The sequence below is a fragment of the Sciurus carolinensis genome, chromosome 14, assembly GCF_902686445.1.
Source record: "Sciurus carolinensis chromosome 14, mSciCar1.2, whole genome shotgun sequence".
Classification (NCBI taxonomy): Eukaryota; Metazoa; Chordata; class Mammalia; order Rodentia; family Sciuridae; genus Sciurus; species Sciurus carolinensis.
The window spans coordinates 60,405,038-60,423,481 of record NC_062226.1 but is presented as its reverse complement, the minus strand read 5'-3'; positions in this window follow the sequence as shown (position 1 = coordinate 60,423,481).

The window sequence follows — 18,444 nt, the reverse complement described above, 5'->3', positions numbered from 1 at the left end:
TTCATTTAACACCAGTAAAGAATATTTCCTGGTCTGTGGTCCACTTTATTTGAATATCAACTGCCTTTCTTCTCCTTGAGTTACAGAAGGTCACAAAATCTGGTTCAAGTTTCAGGATTGGTGATAATGATGACTTGAACTCACTTTACAGTGGTTTTTACTTTACCCTTAAAATAGCAAGTAATGTGATAAAAATGATTTAGGTTGTACCAAGGACGTAGGCTCTTTTCTTTTGCCTACAAATGTCCCTGAGTGACTGAAGGTGGAATTGAAAACTTGGCATCTCTACCTCCATTTTACTTCTGTTTCCTTTGTTATGAGTCATCTTGGATTCTGGGAACAAGAGGTCTAATGGATAACCACCCTGTGATGAGTTGAAGTACCCACCAGACCATATCAACTTTTTTTTTTTTCTTTTTTTTGCTGTTATACTATAGAATCAACCCAGGTGTGTTCCAACACTAAGTCACATGCCCAGGTCTTATTTTTTATTTTAAGACAGGATCTCTATAAGTTAACCAGGCTGGTTTTGAACTTGTAATCCTCATGCCTCAGCCTTAACCACCATCCTGGCACAAAAGTAACTTTTACCTCTACCAATAAGGTCCCAACTGACCATTCCTGATGGACAGACCACATCTGCGCAAGATCACTTGCTTTGGAAGCTACTGGCCTCCCACAATGCAAACCCCCAATCTTTGTCCCTTCCTGTATAACCTTGAAGTCACTATCAGCTCCTTGAAGAGGGGATTAAGGACATGGGTCCCTTTATCTCCCAGTGTTGCAACACTGGTTCAAGTTTAATTCTTTTCACTATTACCTCTTCTGCTTGATTTTGGGGGATAGTGGCTGGACCAAGTTTGTTGAATCCCCCAAGTCACAGGTGTAAGGCTTCAGTGAATTGCTATGGCTCTCGATGTCTTTTTTTTTTTTAACCAAAATATGGCCAAATTTTATGTTGTTGGCAATGGTACAAACTAAGGCATTCTCTAGGTCAAAAGGACACAAAAATTATACTTTTCTCCCTGCATCTTAGAATTTAGAGTCAACTCACTACATCATTTAAGGCAATCATGTACTCCTAAGCCACGTAACTCAAACTTAATCACTGGGTTTCAGATGTGAGAATCTTATTGTTCTAACATTTGTGCCATCTCCCTTATTTATATCCCTGTTCTACAACCTGGGGACTTCTTACACTTAGGAGTTTTGTGGAAAGCCTATCCATAAAGTAAAAGATAAAGCTGACAAAATTAAGAATTGATTGTTTTATTCAATTCTGTATCCCCAACATCCAGAATTTATATTCTTCTGAATAAATGCTTGTTGAATGAATACACCTATTAGTTTTTCCTCTTATATTCTCTTGGGACCTCTAATATAAACTGTCAATGACCTTTCTTCTTGTCCTCTAGTCTGTAATGAAACAAACCCACAGAAATGTGTTCTTCACCCTATCATTCTCTTGTACATGACATTAATAATGTATGCAATTGGGGGTACTCATGAGTACCAAATACTATGGTTTTACACTGAATTAGAGAAGACAGATCTGGACATTTTTAGTGTTACATCATCTCAGTAAAGGTTTTGTGCACCTATTTTTACTGAGTTCTTTTTCTGAGTATCAACATGGACTAGGACACATTATTACATACTACATTATGTAAATGTTAAAATTTATATCATCAGAAAAGTAGTATGTAAGTTATTTTAAATACACAAAAGTTACATTATAGCTATTTTTGATAAATTCTAACCTGAGAAAGAACTTTTTTTCCCACTAGAATTCAAGTAGTGCAATTCATGTCCAGTCTTACTGTTTTAGATTTCTCTTTCTTAATCCCATGGAGCAATTTTAGCTAAAAGTAGCCTCATCTTTCATTACTTCTTTAGCACATCAAAACTTAGGATACATGGCATTTCCTTTCTATAAATGACTTTTTTGATTATAATTTGATGACTCAATGGATTTTTAATCTTATATTTATCAAATTTTTACATAAGCATTTGAAATATATACCACATAAAACAAATCCAACGATAATTATCACAATTTGTTTTTGTCCTAAAAGTTAAATGATAATGTTTTAAAATTAGTAAGAAAAATGTCATTTGTAAAACAATGTATCTTTTGCATACCGTGGTATTATGTAAGACCTAATATCTACATTAATCCACATAAAGACTTTGCAGGTAGTTATAAATAATCCCTATTTTAAGAAGGAATAAATAATGAAGTAGTTTGGAGCATAAGTTCTGGTGCTAGGATTACCTGAGCCCACATTTTAATTCTGCCATTTATTCTTTGACCTTGAGCAAATGTGCAAACATCTCCAATATCCAGGTGAATGAGTTTCAGAACTTTTTTTTTTTTTAAGTATTGCAAAGGAATAAAGAAAAAAGTGCTCAGTTCATCACCTTTTAGTCAGTTGTTATATAATAATGATTTATTTAAAGCAGTTGTGGTGGTATTGTTATTAATAATAAACTGGACTAGCAATTAAGTGACTTTTTAGGAGACTATACTGGTAGAAGAGAGGCAGTTTATTAAGCTCAAGGCAGTTTGAATACATAAAATGTATTCATAATGTATACATAAAAGTGTTCTTATATTACTACTATGAGAGATCATTTCAGTGAGATACATAATATGCAAAAATCTGCTATCTGAAGAAACACTTTCAGATTGATTTTTACAAAATAAAGTGAATTTGAATATTCAAAGACCTTTTGATCTATTCTAACTCAGGGTTTATACATATTCAGATTTCTTTAAGTACACTTTTATACAGTCATTATTTGTACTAGGAAAGCTATTCTTCATTGAAAACAAGATGCTAACTTTCTTCAGCTTAAAAAGCAATTTAGTTAAAATGGTGTCTAATTTTTCTATTCACAAAGGAAGAATGACCTTTCAAATATATGTTTATCAGCCTCTTGCTCATGAACATTAATGTTTCTCTTGAACTCAGAAAAAATAGGGCTTAGGGGGAACACCAACATCAATGAACTCCTTCCACTGGGAAACAGGAAGGAAAATAAAAGGTATTGAGTAGGAAAGAAATATGGGGAAAGCAAACCTGACCGTGAAGCAGCTTAACCTATTTACTCAGCAGGTCCTGGAACAGTGAGCATGGAAGTAAATGGGAACTGTGATCCTTACCCTCAAAAGGATTATAATTCACTGTCTATTAGATTAAAAAAAAAAAGGATCAGTGGGAGAAAGACTGAAGAGGGGAGAGGTAATTTATAGAGGCACAAGAATGAAAAGATATATGGATCTTATTTAAAGCTTGTTTGGAGTAACTGAATATTTTGAACAATTAGGTTACAACCCATCTATCGGTGATTTTATGGAAGATATCTTATATATACACTTACCCAATGTACTTTTCCTATTCTGTCTTGATTTTTGCTTTTCTGTACTGGGGTTTAAACCTAGAGGGGCTTTACCATTGAGACACATCTCCAGTCCTTTTTGAGACAGGATCTCACTAAGTTGCTTAGAGCCTTGCTAAATTTGAGGCTAGCCGTGAACTTGAAACTCTCCTGCCTCAGCCTCCTGAGACTCTGGGATTACAGTCATGTGCCACTATCTCTGGCATCCTCTTCCTAACACATCACCACTTCATGTTCAGATAACGACAGGTAATGCTTATTTCAGGGAACAGGTGGGCAGGAATTTCAGATTTCATTAATTAAATAAGACAATAGCAAGGAGGTTGGTGGGAAGAGTTCAGAGAAAAGGGAAGAAGAGTATGAGGAGACAGTTTCTCTTTGCTGACTGTTCTCCTTGCAAAACCAACGTTGGTATCTATCTAGCTTTATTTTTCATGAAAGTATGAACATATTCTCACATTCAAACAAATTTCTGCTTAAGCTACTTAATTAGGATCTTCTTTTTGCAGTGCTGGGCATTGAACCCTGGGGTGCTTTACCAATGAATTATATCACTAGGTCTTTTCAGTTTTTATTATCAGACAGGGTCTTCCAGGTTGCCCAAGCTGGCCTGGAACTTGCAATCCTTCTGCCTCAGCCTCCTGAGTAGCAGAGATTACAAATATGTATTGCCTTGTCCAGCTAGGATCTTGATTTCTTATGTTTGAAATTGTTCTTAACCATTGCATACTCCACAGCTACTGCAACTTATCAATAATAAAGAAAGGCTAAGCAATTTCACAATGGTTTGTGCGGGGGTAAAATAATACAATTTGAATGAATCTTGTCAGTTGTTGTGGGAGGAGAAATGAGATTAAAGCATGCATCAGTTGAATTTTTCAAATAGTTGATCCCTAATGAAAAGGAAAACAGATGAAGCCAACTCTGATGTTCAGCATGTACATGATGAAAAAGTGTGACATTCCATAGCAAGAAAGAAAATGGTGACTCTGATCCTGGCTATAGTTCTGAGGTCATGAAAGAACTTTCAGGAAGTTGGAAGTTAGAAATATCAAGAGGCAGATACACAATGAAGGTATTTATGTAGAATTCAACAAGAGAGTTGAAATATGAAACTATGAAAGTGGATAGAAGACAAAGGGAAAAGAACACAGTCAAGGGTCTTGGCTTTATCATTTGGAGGCTGAATAAAGAAGCCAATTAAAGAGCCAGAAAAATATTTTGAAAATAGAATGTGGCCATCAAATTAATAAGTATAATCCAGACTATTAGGAATTTAGTATTCAAACAAAGGCAAAGGAAGGGAGGAATAGATAATTATCCTATTTATTGATTAGTCAAAGGAATATCATTATTACACTCAGTTCTAAGTATAATTCTAAAATAGGGACACTGACAGAAAACAAAGATAGATGAAGAAAAAATCATAGGAGAAAAGCTTGAAGTCATTAGGAAGGTTTAGAAATGAGGAGGGTTAGCAAAACTATAGAAAGATACACATAATTATGATGCCAGTTAGTTGGGATAAATTGTCAGGAATCTAATGGGAAGAAAATAATTAACATTATTTTATTAAGCAACTACTAAGTGCCAGTTCCTATATTACATTTTCATTTAATATTAATGCTATTTCTATAAAGAGGATATAGAGAGGATGTTTTGTGGACATACTGTGTGCATGGAAAAATATGGTTCAAAGAGGACAACTTTTCCAGTGTTGTATAAAAATTGAGCAATACAAATAATCAATCTGAATCATTTTTTATTTGAAAATTCATGTTCTTTTCATTTGTTCATATATGACGGGGAATGTTTACCAGAAAAAGACAATTTAAATCTCAAACTAGAGAAAGTATGAAAGTAGTCTTCAGATAAAACAAGGTGAAATTAAGTATTTACAAATACAACTAGGTAGAAGAAACTTAAATATTCAATGGGGACTTAGATAGATCCCTTACCTAAGTTCTTTCCATTATTGAAATTCTATGTTATTTGATGATTCTGCAGGGGTGGTACTGGGGACTGAATCCAGGGGTGCTTTTCTGATGATATAATCCCCACCCCTTTTTAACTTTTTGAGACAGGGTCTTGCTAAGTTGCCTCAACTGACCTCAAATTTGTCATCCTCCTATCTCAGCCTCCTGAGTAGCTGGGATTACAAGTGTGTCCTATAATGCCTGGCATATTTAATGATTCTAAAAAGGGTTAAAGGATAAGGGAATTCATGAGTGAAAGGAAGCTAGTCCGTTATGACAAACTGCTGAAGTATAGTTTAAAAATTAAGAAAAATGAGAACTGAGAAAATTGCATAAGCATCCTCGTTGGAGACGCTGATGCTCTCCAAGGGTAGACATTTTAGTGGAAGCCAGATGAGGAGGAATTAAGACTTGGCAATGAAGTTCATTTAAATGTAGGCAGTTGATACATATGACGATATTAATAAACAGGTCAGATAACAATTTGATTAAAAGAAGTCAAGTATGTATAGCTCTGTTTGTAAGTAAAAGAGCAGTAGACAATATAAGGAAAGAGAATGAATGATGAACAATGAAAAAATCCTATCCTATCATTAAGCAACTCATTAATCAGTAGCAAAAATACAGTAAAAAATGGAGAGCTGACAGAGCTATGTGCTCGAAGAGGCAAGAGAGAAAATGACCCAGAGCACAGGCAGAGGGGGTTTCTCCTCATATGGGGATGTTGATGCATCTTCCTTGCAAACAGGGAGGGATAGAGACAAGAGGGTAATATTGCAAGCAAATATATTTTGAGATATCAAGAAAGACACAGTAAAGGCATATTCATCACTGGACACTCATGTTAACAATAAAGAACATACGTACTTTCTGAAGTTAGAAGGGATATAGGCAAAACGTAGAGGCATTTTATTCATCGCTGTGAAGAATCTGATAAGTAGATAATAAATAATTTTAAATAGTAATGTAACACGAATTATTTTAATTCCGAAATATTAGAGTTGAGGCACTTTGGCAGCAAAAGGAGAAAAAACACGCGAGATGATGGGTTTTCTTTTTCAAGGTTCGTAAGAAGATTAAAAGAAAATGTTATTGAAAATGAGAAAAGAATACTTCCATTTTACTTTACTAATAAGAATGTTACAGTTGAGATATGAGCTCATGTTAGGCAATGCAGAAATGTTCAGAGGTGAAACAATTAGGAGAGCTGGAACCTAATCAGTGGATAAATCTGTGTGATGGATTGAAAATTTCAAAGGACTGCTCTACTGGGTGGTAACTTTGGGGAGGTGGGGCATGGTTGGAGGCTCATGCCCTTGGGAATATTTGTTCCCAGGGTCTTTGCTTGTGCTCACACTTTCCCTCCTTCCTAGCTGCTCTAAGCCGAGCAGCTTCCCTCTGCCTTGCCCTTCCACCATGATGTTCTGTCAGACCTCAAATCCAGAGTAAGGAGTGGGTCGACTACAAACTGAGACTTCTGAAATGGTGAGCCAAAATTAACTTACCCTCTTCTAAGTTGCTGTGGTCAGGTATTTTGGTCAAAGTAACAAAAAGCTGACTAACATGGAGGAGAATATATTTAAAATTTGATATATTAAATATGATTTGGAATTTTCACCATTCACTTCATATTCACTATATTTTATATAATTAAACCATCTGAGAAGTCATATTTGTCAAGTCTAAATCACCAAGAGCCATTTGCAATAGATATACCATTGAACCTTGAAGACATCAATGGGCACAGATAGGAGGGCTAAGAATTACTGTCAAAGGATGCGTGAGAGGATCAGGACACTGGGTGGGAAGGTTATTCTGTATTTTCCCTCTAGAACATCCTCTATTCCTTTTATTTTATCTCAAGCTATAATTCCCAACTACTAATGCATTCACTTGTCCTTTAGTGGTTACATTGGAAAATATACTCCTACTCTACCCTTCCTTCACATTATGTGCTTAAACTTATTATAGTACCTTTGTATAATGTGTTATTTGTATAATGCATGTATGACCTCCCTGAAGAAATAGGCTTGTATTATTCACCATGTCATTCCTGCAGAAATTGGGTTGAGTGAAACAATAGTGATTGAAGGATACATGTTTTGCTAAATTGGTTCTTACCATCTCCTCCCCTTCCCCAGCTTGTTTATTCTCCTTGGAATGGATTAGTTCACAGTACTGACATGTAAGGGAGCATGAGACTGTACAGAATGTAAGACCACATCAAATCAATTTATAATACTAGATGTTCCATTTACTATATTTTGACCTTTGGCAAGAATTTTCATTCCCAATTATTTTTCTTCTAAAATAGGGATGCTAGCTCTTTCCTCTATTCTGGATTATAATTCAATCTTAGAAAGTATGCACACTCATACTCACTCTCTCACACACAAATAATTGGCCTATCAATGGAGCACAACAAATGGGAGACAAAATTGTGGTCACAAAAGGACAGGAGGTAATATACAATCATTCTGAACACACTTATATATCCTTTTGTTGCCTATATCATTTCTACCTCTAAGGCAACACTTCTAAAAGCAATAGACATCATTAATCTTCTTTGCTGAAGAGGTGTACCTTATAAAAAATATTAATCAAAATATTGGTTTCTACAGAGTGATGTCAACAAGGTGGTGGACTAGTCAGTCCCTTACTTATCTCCTCTTACAGCAAAAACTCCATTGACTGCCATTCACACACAGAAGTGCACTTTAGGGGGCTTTGGGATTCAGGTCAGAGGTGGCAAAAGCCCAGTAAAGCTGGAAAACCAAAAGGGTCATTTTCATAAGGCAGGCTTAAACATAGGAGGCAAATTCACCAACTGGAGACCTAGCCAAAAACTGGGAAAGAGCCTCACTCCCTGTAGATTCAGCCACACAGTTCCATTTGACTTTGATCCTGCCATCAGTACCTTCTGCTAAGGAACCCAAGAGGTCCCATACCTATCAATACTTCAAGTAATCGGACTACTGACCTCAGTCATAGCTGTGGACCATGAATCAACTCTAGCCCCTGCCAGCAGCTGCCTAAAATGAATCCTGCCTACTAAAGAACTACCTGGAAAATATGCTGAGTTGTGACCCGAGAGAGAGACTTGCTGAAATAGATTTGACCATGGATCCTGAAGTGGTCCTTTCATTTAGCCGCAGTCCAAGAACAGTTCTGCCTTTCTGGTAACCTAGGGGGAGACACATTGTACATGCCCCAAAGGCAGGTTTGCCAACAATGATCCAAGTGAAGATCCTGAAGAACGCCATGATCCAGTTGTATACATATTTGATTGTGGTCCCTGGAGAATCTGGACTCCCCAGGAAACAGGCAGGTGGCATGCCTGTCCGCATCACTGGAGACAGGTCTATGGTCCTTGGTCTCTTCTATGGATCCTAAAACATCCCTAGAACTCAGTTTCATTCTCTGTGAGTCATAGAACAGGGCCAGTGCTTTCTACCCAAGTACCCACACAGCCCTGTCACACCTATTGACAGGACCACTTGCTTGAGGGCACAGCTATGATCCCTGAAACAGAACCTTTTCCCACCATCAATGCTTCTGATCAAGGTCCTGAAGCCAATCCCATCTGCTCAGGCTCCAGACAGGATTCACATTCACTCAAGTCAAAGGCTCACCAACCACAGACTCCATTGTGAACCCAGCATCAGACATCACTCCAATACAACTCTAATTCTAGAAGCAATTCATCAGGGTCAGGACCAGACCAAAGAAGGTATTTTGGCGGCCAAAAATAGTCTATCATGACTGGAAGAGGTATTTCAGCTTTCAAATGCAGACACCATACAAAACTACACAGTTATAGAATCAGGCACAAATGATACCACTAGAGGAGATTAATAAAGCCCCAGTAACCAAATCCAAACAAATGGATATCTACAAAGAGCCTAGAAAAGAACTTAAAATAGTTAAAGGATATAAATGAGATAAAAAAAAAAAAACTAATAATTAGGAAAACAATGCATGTACAAAATGAGAAGTTTAAAAGTGAAATCAGAAACCATGAAAAAGGAAACACAAATCCTCCACCTAAAGAATTGAATGACATTGATATAGCTGTGTTATTGTAGTACACTGATTTTAAGTCCTTTGGGTATAAACCAAGCAGTAGGATAACTGTGTCAAATAGTGGTTCCATTCCAAGTTTTCTGAGAAATCTCCTTACTGTTTTTCAAAATAATTGCACCAATTTAGTCCCAGCAGCAATGTGTGAGTGTACTTTTACCCCACATCCTCACCAACATTTATTGTTGCTTTGTAATCTTGATAACTGACATTTTGATTGGAGTGAGGTGAAATCTTAGTTTTGATTTCCATTTCTTTAACTGCTAGAGATGTTGAACTTTTTTTTCATATATTTGTTAATTGATTGTATTTCTTCTTCTGTGAAGTGTCTTCAATTCCTTAGTCTATTTATTGATTGGGTTTTTTCTTTTTTGTTGTTAAGTTTTTTTGAGTTCTTTATATATCCTGGAGATTGATGCCCTGAGGTGCATGTGGTAAAGATTTTCTCCCATTCTGTAGGCTCTCTTTTTACATTCTTAATTGTTTCCTTTGCTGAGAAGCAGCTTTTTAGTTTGAATCCATCAATTAATTGATTCTTGATTTTACTTCTTGTGCTTTAGGAGTCTTGATAAGAAAGTCAGTTCCTAAGCCACATCAATGTTTATAGCAGCTCAATTCACAATAGCTTAATTATGGAACCAACCTAGGTGCATTTCAACAAATGAATGAATACAGAAAATATGATATATATTATAGACATACACATACACACACACACATACATACTATGGAATATTACTCAGCCTGAAAGAGGAATGAATTATGGCATTTTCAGGTAAATGGATAGAGCTGGAGAATATCATACTAAGTGAAATAAGCCAATCCCAAAGAACCAAAGGTTAAATGTTTTCTCTGATACTTGGATGCTAATTCACAATAAGGGAAGTAGGTTAGGGAAGAATAGAGGTACTTTGTATTAGCCAGAGGGGAATGAAGGGAGGGGAGGTGGGATACGAAGGATAAGAATAGTAGTGAATGAATCAGACATTATTACCCTATGTGCATATATGATTTCATGACCAGTGTGATTCTACATCATGTACAAGAATGAAAAATTATACTCCCATGCATGACCTATCAAAATGCATTATACTATCATGTATAACTAATTAGAACAAATAAAAAAAAAGAATTCAATGACACAACTGAAAATTTAACAGTTTCAATAGCAGACTAAATCATGCAGAACATATTTTATATCTCTTAAATTATTACAGCTATAGTTATTTTAAATACTTTGCTACTTATATTTTTTCCTTTTTTGATGATGCTGGGGATTAATCCAGGGGCTCACATATGCAAGGCAAACACTCCTTCCTCAGCCTCCACACGTGAGCACCACTGCACTGCACAGTAAACAAGTTTGAACAAATTTAAGAGAACTAAAATTATATTAAGAAACTCCTGTAAGTAATCAAAAACGTTCCCCAAAACAAAAACCTTGAACCAGTTGTGTTCATAGGTAAATTCTATAAAACATTTGAAGAAATATTAACATCTGTCCTTAAACTTTTCTGGAAAACAGATAAAGAAAGTGAAATACAACTAAACGCATTTTACAAGGCCAGCATTAACATTAAGCCTAAGGCTAACGAAGATACCACAGGAAAAGAAAAGTGAAGGCCAATATCCTTGATGAATACAGATGTATAAATTCTAAACAAAATGTTAACAAACTCAACTCAGCAGCCCATTGAAAGGGTCATGCTTCATGATCAACTGGGATTTATTTCTGGGATACAACGTTGGTTCAACATATGTTAATCAATAAATGTAATATGGCACATTAGGACAATGAAATGATCATCTCAATAGATTCAGACAAGGCATTTGACTGAATTTAGCATTCATTCAACATAAAATTCTCAAATTAACTACATTAGAAGAAATATGAGTCCACATAATAGAGCTATAACAAAGGCCAAATAAAATAAGCCAGTAGTATACCCAAAGGTGGAATTTGAATGCTCTTCCTGTAAAATCAGAAAGACCAGGGTGCTCACCTTTTTTCCCCAGAGAATTTAGGGGAAAAATAAGTAAAATCACCCAATCAGAAAGAAGGAAGTCAAATTCCTCTGCTTGCAGATGACATAATCTTATAAAAAGAAACCCTGAAGACTCCGCCAAAAAATAAAAACCCTATTGGAATAAATAACTCAGTAAAGTTACTGTGGAAAAAATTAAACATGAAACTCAATTGCATTTCTACATATTAACAAAAATTAAGAATAAAATCCTATTTAAAATAGTATTAGAAAGAATAAAATACTTAGGAATAAATTTAACCAAGTAAGTAAAAGATCTATGTAGTGGGAATTAAAACATTGCTGATAAAATTGAAGAAGATACAATAAATATAAAGATATCTCATGCTTTATGGACTGAAATAATTATTATTGCTAAAATATCTGATATTCTATCTAAAACAATCTATGCATTTGATGTAATTCCAAACAAAATCCTACAAGATTGTTCACGGAAATGGAAAATAACAATCCTAAAGCTCATAAGGGACCACAAGAGACTCTGAATACTAACCTTGAGTAACAAAAAGGAATGCTGGAGGTATCACACTTCCTGAATTCCAATGATATTACAAAGACATACTAATAAAATAGTATGATACTAACACAAAAACAGACACCTAAACCAATGAACACAAAGGGAGCCTAGCAATAAATCCACACATGTGCAGTAAATAATATTTGACTTTGATCCAAGAATATGGAACAGGGGAATGGAGTCTCTTCCACAATCCGTATTGAGAAAATTGGATAGTCACATAACAAAAAAAGAAAAAGAAAAAAATGAACTGGGCCTTTAACTTACACCATACACAGAAATTAACTAAAAATGGAATCAATTAAAGACTTAAAGGTAAGATTTGGAATGGTAAAACTTAAAGGTAAGTAAGCGCTAATTAATTTCCCCGCAAAATGGGAATTGAAACCAGGGTCTCACACGTCCTAGACCAAGGCTCCAACACTGAGCTGCACACCCAGTCTTTTTCATAGTGTATTCTAAGACAGGATCTTGCTAAGCTGCCCAGGCTGCCCTTGAACTTGTGATCCTCCAGGCTCATCCTCCTGAGTAGCTGGGATTATAGCAGTGTGCAACCATTCCTGGCCTTGATTTTATTTTTATTGATGATTTTTTGGGGGGAAATGACAAACGCACAGGCAACAAAATAAAGAAGTGGGTTATATCAAAGCAAAATGCTTCGGCACAGCACAAAAAACACAACAGGGTGATCTAAGCAATAGTAGAAAATGTGTACACATCATATATCTGATAACGAATATCCAACATGTATACGGAACTCATAACTCAGTGGGAAAATACAAAATAACCCAGTTAAAAACAGCAAAATCTGGGATATAACTCAGTAACTGAGCATTGTAGAGCATGTGCAAGGCCCTGTGTTAATTTCCCAACGCCACCTCCACCAAAAAGAGAGGGAGTGAGAAAGAGAGACAGGCAGTCTAGCACCTGGTTTTGCTCTCTCCAGCATGCATGCACACACACATGCAAAATTGGCAAAGATAAACTTGAATAGGCATTTTATAAAGAACTACAAATACTCAAGATATATAAATATGTGTGTGTGTGTATATATATGTATATATATGTATATATATGTGAAAAAGTGCTTGACATAACTAATCATCAGGGAGATGTGAATCAAGACCACAACCAAATATCACCTCACACTTGTTAAAGATGGCTTTTTTAAAAGATAAGTCTTGGTGAGGGAATGGAGTAAAAGGAACCCATATAGGTTGCACACAGGAATTTTAGTTGGTACAGTCATTATCCAAGATGATATGGAGAGTTCTCAAAAAAATCAAAAATATAGCAATCATATCATCCAGCAATCCCACTTGAGAATATTGAGATATTGGCATTCCCATGTTCACTACAGCATTATTCGCAATAACCAAGACATGTAAAGAATCTAAGGGGTCATCAATGGGTAAACAGAGAAGAAATATGATGTATATATAGAACGAAGTATTATTCAGCCATGATAAAGAAAATCTTTCCATTTGCAACATGGATGAACATAAATGACATTGTGCCAAATGAAACAAGTCAGGTACAGAGAAATTCATATTGTATTATCTCACATGTGGAACCTGAAACAGTTGAACTCTTGAGAAGCAGTAAGCAGAATGGAGTTGGGTTTGGGGAAGACGGAGAAGTTGGAGACTGGGGAGATGGTGGTAAAACAATAAAAATGTTCTGGAGATCTAATGTATAGCTGGATAAATATAGTAAAAAATACCATATTGTCTACTTAAAATTTGTTAAAGAAATATATAGCAGACTTTATTTTACACAGACTGTGACATGATAGATGTACACACATATCAGATTCTATTTTACACATTAAATGTCTAAAATTTACATTTGTCAATTTACCTCAATAATAATGGAACATAACACATTTCTTTCCTCAGTCTAAAAGAGGAAAATAAATTTAATGTGTAATTATCCAGCATGTTTTGTACTGAACAAATTTTCTGTTAAAATGTAAATCAATACATTTAAATTTTGCAATGGGTTATAATAAAGAAATGTTAATGAATAATGTCATTTTAAAACAAATTTATCTTTTATTGGTAACATCTTCATCTGATTCAACTGCTTTACATTTTTAATAAATAGCCTTAACATTTTACTGCAAATGAGCTACCTAATGCATTGTAATTGCTAAAATGCTTTGGTACATTTATATAAATCTCACTACTTGAATGATGTATTTTCCTGTCAACATAGTTAAAGAAAAATTTTCCTAAAAGGGAAAGGGAAAGACCTTTAGTAAACTTCTCTGGGATGCCTCACCCCAAGATATCATTGAAAATTAGGGATAAAGTATGTTATTAAATAAAGTATTAAAGTAAGTATAATAATAGAAGATGAAAAGGAAAAAAAATCCCACAGCAACAAGAGGCGGATCTCTATTATTCTGTGCATGGAAAGATAATTACTATTACATTAAGATAAAAAACCTGTCACAATATATTAATGATAATAATAGTTTAAAAAGTTAGAGTAAGTTTTTTTTTTTTTTCTAATGGGACGATTAATGGGAAGTAAGGATTCTTTAATGGCAGATTATTATTTTATATGAGTAACTATAGCATTAGAAGACCTAATCAGGAGGTTGTAAATAAGCAAATTACCAGCTGTCAAAAAAATTATCACTATCAAATTAAATGAGCTTCCCTTAGGCAAGCTAACATTGCTTTTGCCTGAAGGCCAGCTCAAAAATGAAGCACAAGGGAAACAAGTCATATAAATAAAACATTTTAAATTAATTCTGTCTGTGTAGATGGACTTGAAAAATAAATCTTAAAACTCATTTCTAAGTCTTGTAACAAATAAGTAATTGCAATAGTTGACTACTATAGGCCAGATTAAATATTCCTCAATGACCTGATTTCTTGCTTTTTAGATTAACATAAATATGATTATAAAAATTATCAAATCAGCTAGCATACATGGCTTTCCTGTTCATCAAGCTAAAGGGAAAAGTGAAAGATAAAAGCAACTTGGTGAGTTACAAGTATTCACTGAACTACAAGCCAACTGTTTAGAGCTTTCTTGGCTAACTACTCATAATTTTTGACTCAAAGTTTGGGAATATATCTCAGTGGGAGTGTGTTTAGCATGCATGAGGCCCTGGGTTCAATTTCTAGTAACACACACAAATTAAGAGATTGTCTCTAGAGAAAATGACATTTATTTTTTATCATCATGCCAAATTTATTTTGTCCTCCTCTTTTTGCATAGATACATCCTTAATGTTAAAAGTGAAATATTAAAGATGTTTCATTATGCTTCTCTTTCATCCTATTATACAATACTTTAGTCCATTCATTAATCCATTGACTCTAAAATGGGCTGAGGTATGAGGAGGTATTCTATAACAATTTTGGAAAGAAAAACAAATTGTTCATATGTAATGGTGTCCTGAATGCTTAACAGTTGTGACGTATCAAAAGGTCAACGGTTCTAAAGAGTTAAGCAATTTTAAAGTGAGTCACTTGTGTCACTGAAAGCAGGAACGTTCTATTTTCTATTGCAGAACTTGTCAAGAAGATCAGTGTGCAGTACAATTCACCATTTTTAGGAATCTTGTGGACATTTTAGGTAAAGAAAAAGTTTTGATATCCTAAGGGGCATTCTTCAATCCAATTCCAAAGACTGACCTTGGGGGAATAAGTTAATATGTTGCATCTAACTGGTTCTCTCTCAGTTTTCTAGTGGCTTGTACTGGGCCTAAGTTTGACCTCTCCATTAGTTATTAATCTCATCTAATTGCTGAATTACCCTGAGGTGGTAAATGACAAGAATTTTTAAAAAGATGGGAACTCACCCCAACAGAATATGTCATTTACATGTATATAGATGGATCTTTGTGGTAGGGTGTCCAATCATTGCAGTGGATACCATATACTGTTCAGAATTCCCCAGGAAACATTATATAGCTACCAGTAAGATCAGTCCTCTCCAAAGCTAGGTAGAAGGGATATGCCTTCTTAATAGCTGAGCACTTAAGACATGTGTCACCTGTTAATTATCCTAGCATTATGGTGAGTTATAGAACACAAGTCTTAAATGCTATCTTCTATCATGTAGGCAAGGAAGGAGGGAGAGAAAGATTGGAGAACGGAGAGGGAAACTGACCCTCCCTCTCCCATCTGGGAGAGTATATTATAATTGAGATATCTATTGGAACAATAGTTACAAAGATTATTATTTCAGAAAACAAATACAAGTAGATGTTAGGTGTGCCTTTTGATCATTTTTTATGTAATAACTGACAAAGATTTACTATTGTATACACATTTAATTGCAAATTATCATGCTATAACTTGTTATCTAATTGCCTCTTAACAACCCTGAGATAGTGATAAAATATTCTTTAACAAATAATGTAAATTTGAACAATGCAGATACACTGTGTGATCAAGTGAGATTGCTAGGGTAAGGTGGGAGATTGGAGGTAGCAATTTGGTAGTGAACAACTAGGTGCGGAATACCCCTTCCTGACCCCCATGTCTTCTCAATGTGAGGAAGTATCCATACTGATGTTGATTTGAGTTTGGCGGGAGGATCAGCAAATATCAGATATCTAACTATTTTTTAAGACTTTCACAGTGTAAATCCCCACAGAAGTATGAAGAATCCTGGAGTCAAATTAGCCTGAATTTCAATAAGAACTATACTTTGTAGATTCAATGATTTTATCTGTGGCTTAAGAAATTAGGCCTAATGATTAATATCTGCTGCATATATTTTATAACACTTCTACTGAAAATTTTTTAAATGAGTACTTAAGTCTCAAATTGAACTTTATTGTGTGAATAGTGTGTGGGATGGGGGCGGGTAAAGAGTTCCCACACACATACATGTGTACATTTCCTTTCAGTCTGTGCATAGACTGCCTGAACTAATATATCATATTTGGGAGACTTTTGAAATGTCTCAGAACCTTTCCTAAAGATGTAACTATATGGAGATTATTTTATTTTGTATGCAGAATCAGAGTAGCTAAAAAAATTATCCATTTTATAATGGCAGTATAGAGGCTATCCTCTGTAATTTTTCCTTTCTAGTTATCAAACATACTGATATTAACCCTGTATGTTTTTAAGTATTATAAATCCATGATTATTTCCAAAATCCCTGTGAAATAGATTTCTATGATTTTTCTCATTTTACTGCTGACTTGGGGAGGTAACTACATAGCCAAAACCATATAAATAAAGCAGAGATTTGAATTTAAATATGTTCATGTTTTCACTTATTTCTGAAAATAAAGTGCTAGGATTTGAACTCAGGGTTCAAGCATGCTAGCCAAGTGCTTTACGACTGAGCCACAGCCCTCTTGCCCTTTGAGACTAAGTGTATGGAATGGTCTCTAGGACGTGGTCATTCTGTTTGAATCTTTACTGATACTCACCAGAAGTGAGATTCTATATGATTGAATGAATCAATCTTATTTGGACTTTCCTTATTTGTTCATAATCATCAATGTGGTTCTTAAATCCAGCAATTTGTAATTTCAGTGACAATTAAGTCGTTTCTGTTTTATACACAGCTGACAATCCTTTTACATAACAAGATGCTTCCCCTATTCTGTTGCTTTGAGTCTCAGTGGTACAGTTCATATAAAAAGGGTAGGATAAATACTTGATTCATTGATTTACTAGTTTGAGATTATGATTTAATTGCTTCTCATCTTCTCACTACACACATACACATTGTCAGGGCATACAGTGACTACATACTGAACTTTCTTTTAACCAGCACTTAGCTTTAATTCTCTCAGGATATATTAAATGCTCATAGTCTTAAGTTTTATATAGAATATTTTCAGGAAAGATTTAAAGATATAATGTAGTTCTTCAATAATAACCACAGATTCACTATTCCCTTTACAAATCAAAGTTAGTTTTATTAAATATAATAAGCCTTATATGGCTTTTGTTTCTTTCTCGTATATCTTAAACATATTAGTGCATTTTCTTCTACAATTGAGATTCTATATTAAAAAGTCTGATGATTATTTACCTTTAGTAGTCATTTTTTTAAGTTGTCCAAATGGCATGTTTGTTCTTTGACTTAAATTCCAGTGTTTTATCAAAGTATTTCTCAGTATTGATAATTCCTGATTGATATCCATAGGTATGTGAGATTGTCTTTCAACACATAACTTCAAATATTCACAGGAAGCTTTTATTGATAGTTTTGAATATATGCTTTGTTCTTTGGTTTTCTTAAGGATCTCCATTATTTGTATATTGGGCCTTCCTTGAATATCTTCACGATTTACTAAATTGTAGCATATTTTTACATTTTCAACAATCTGCAATATGGCTTGTTAGAACTAAAGTCTCTCATTGTTTTATTTATAAAGTATATTTCATCTGTATTCTTTCTAGTTTAGTATTAGAGATGAAATTATTATTTTTTA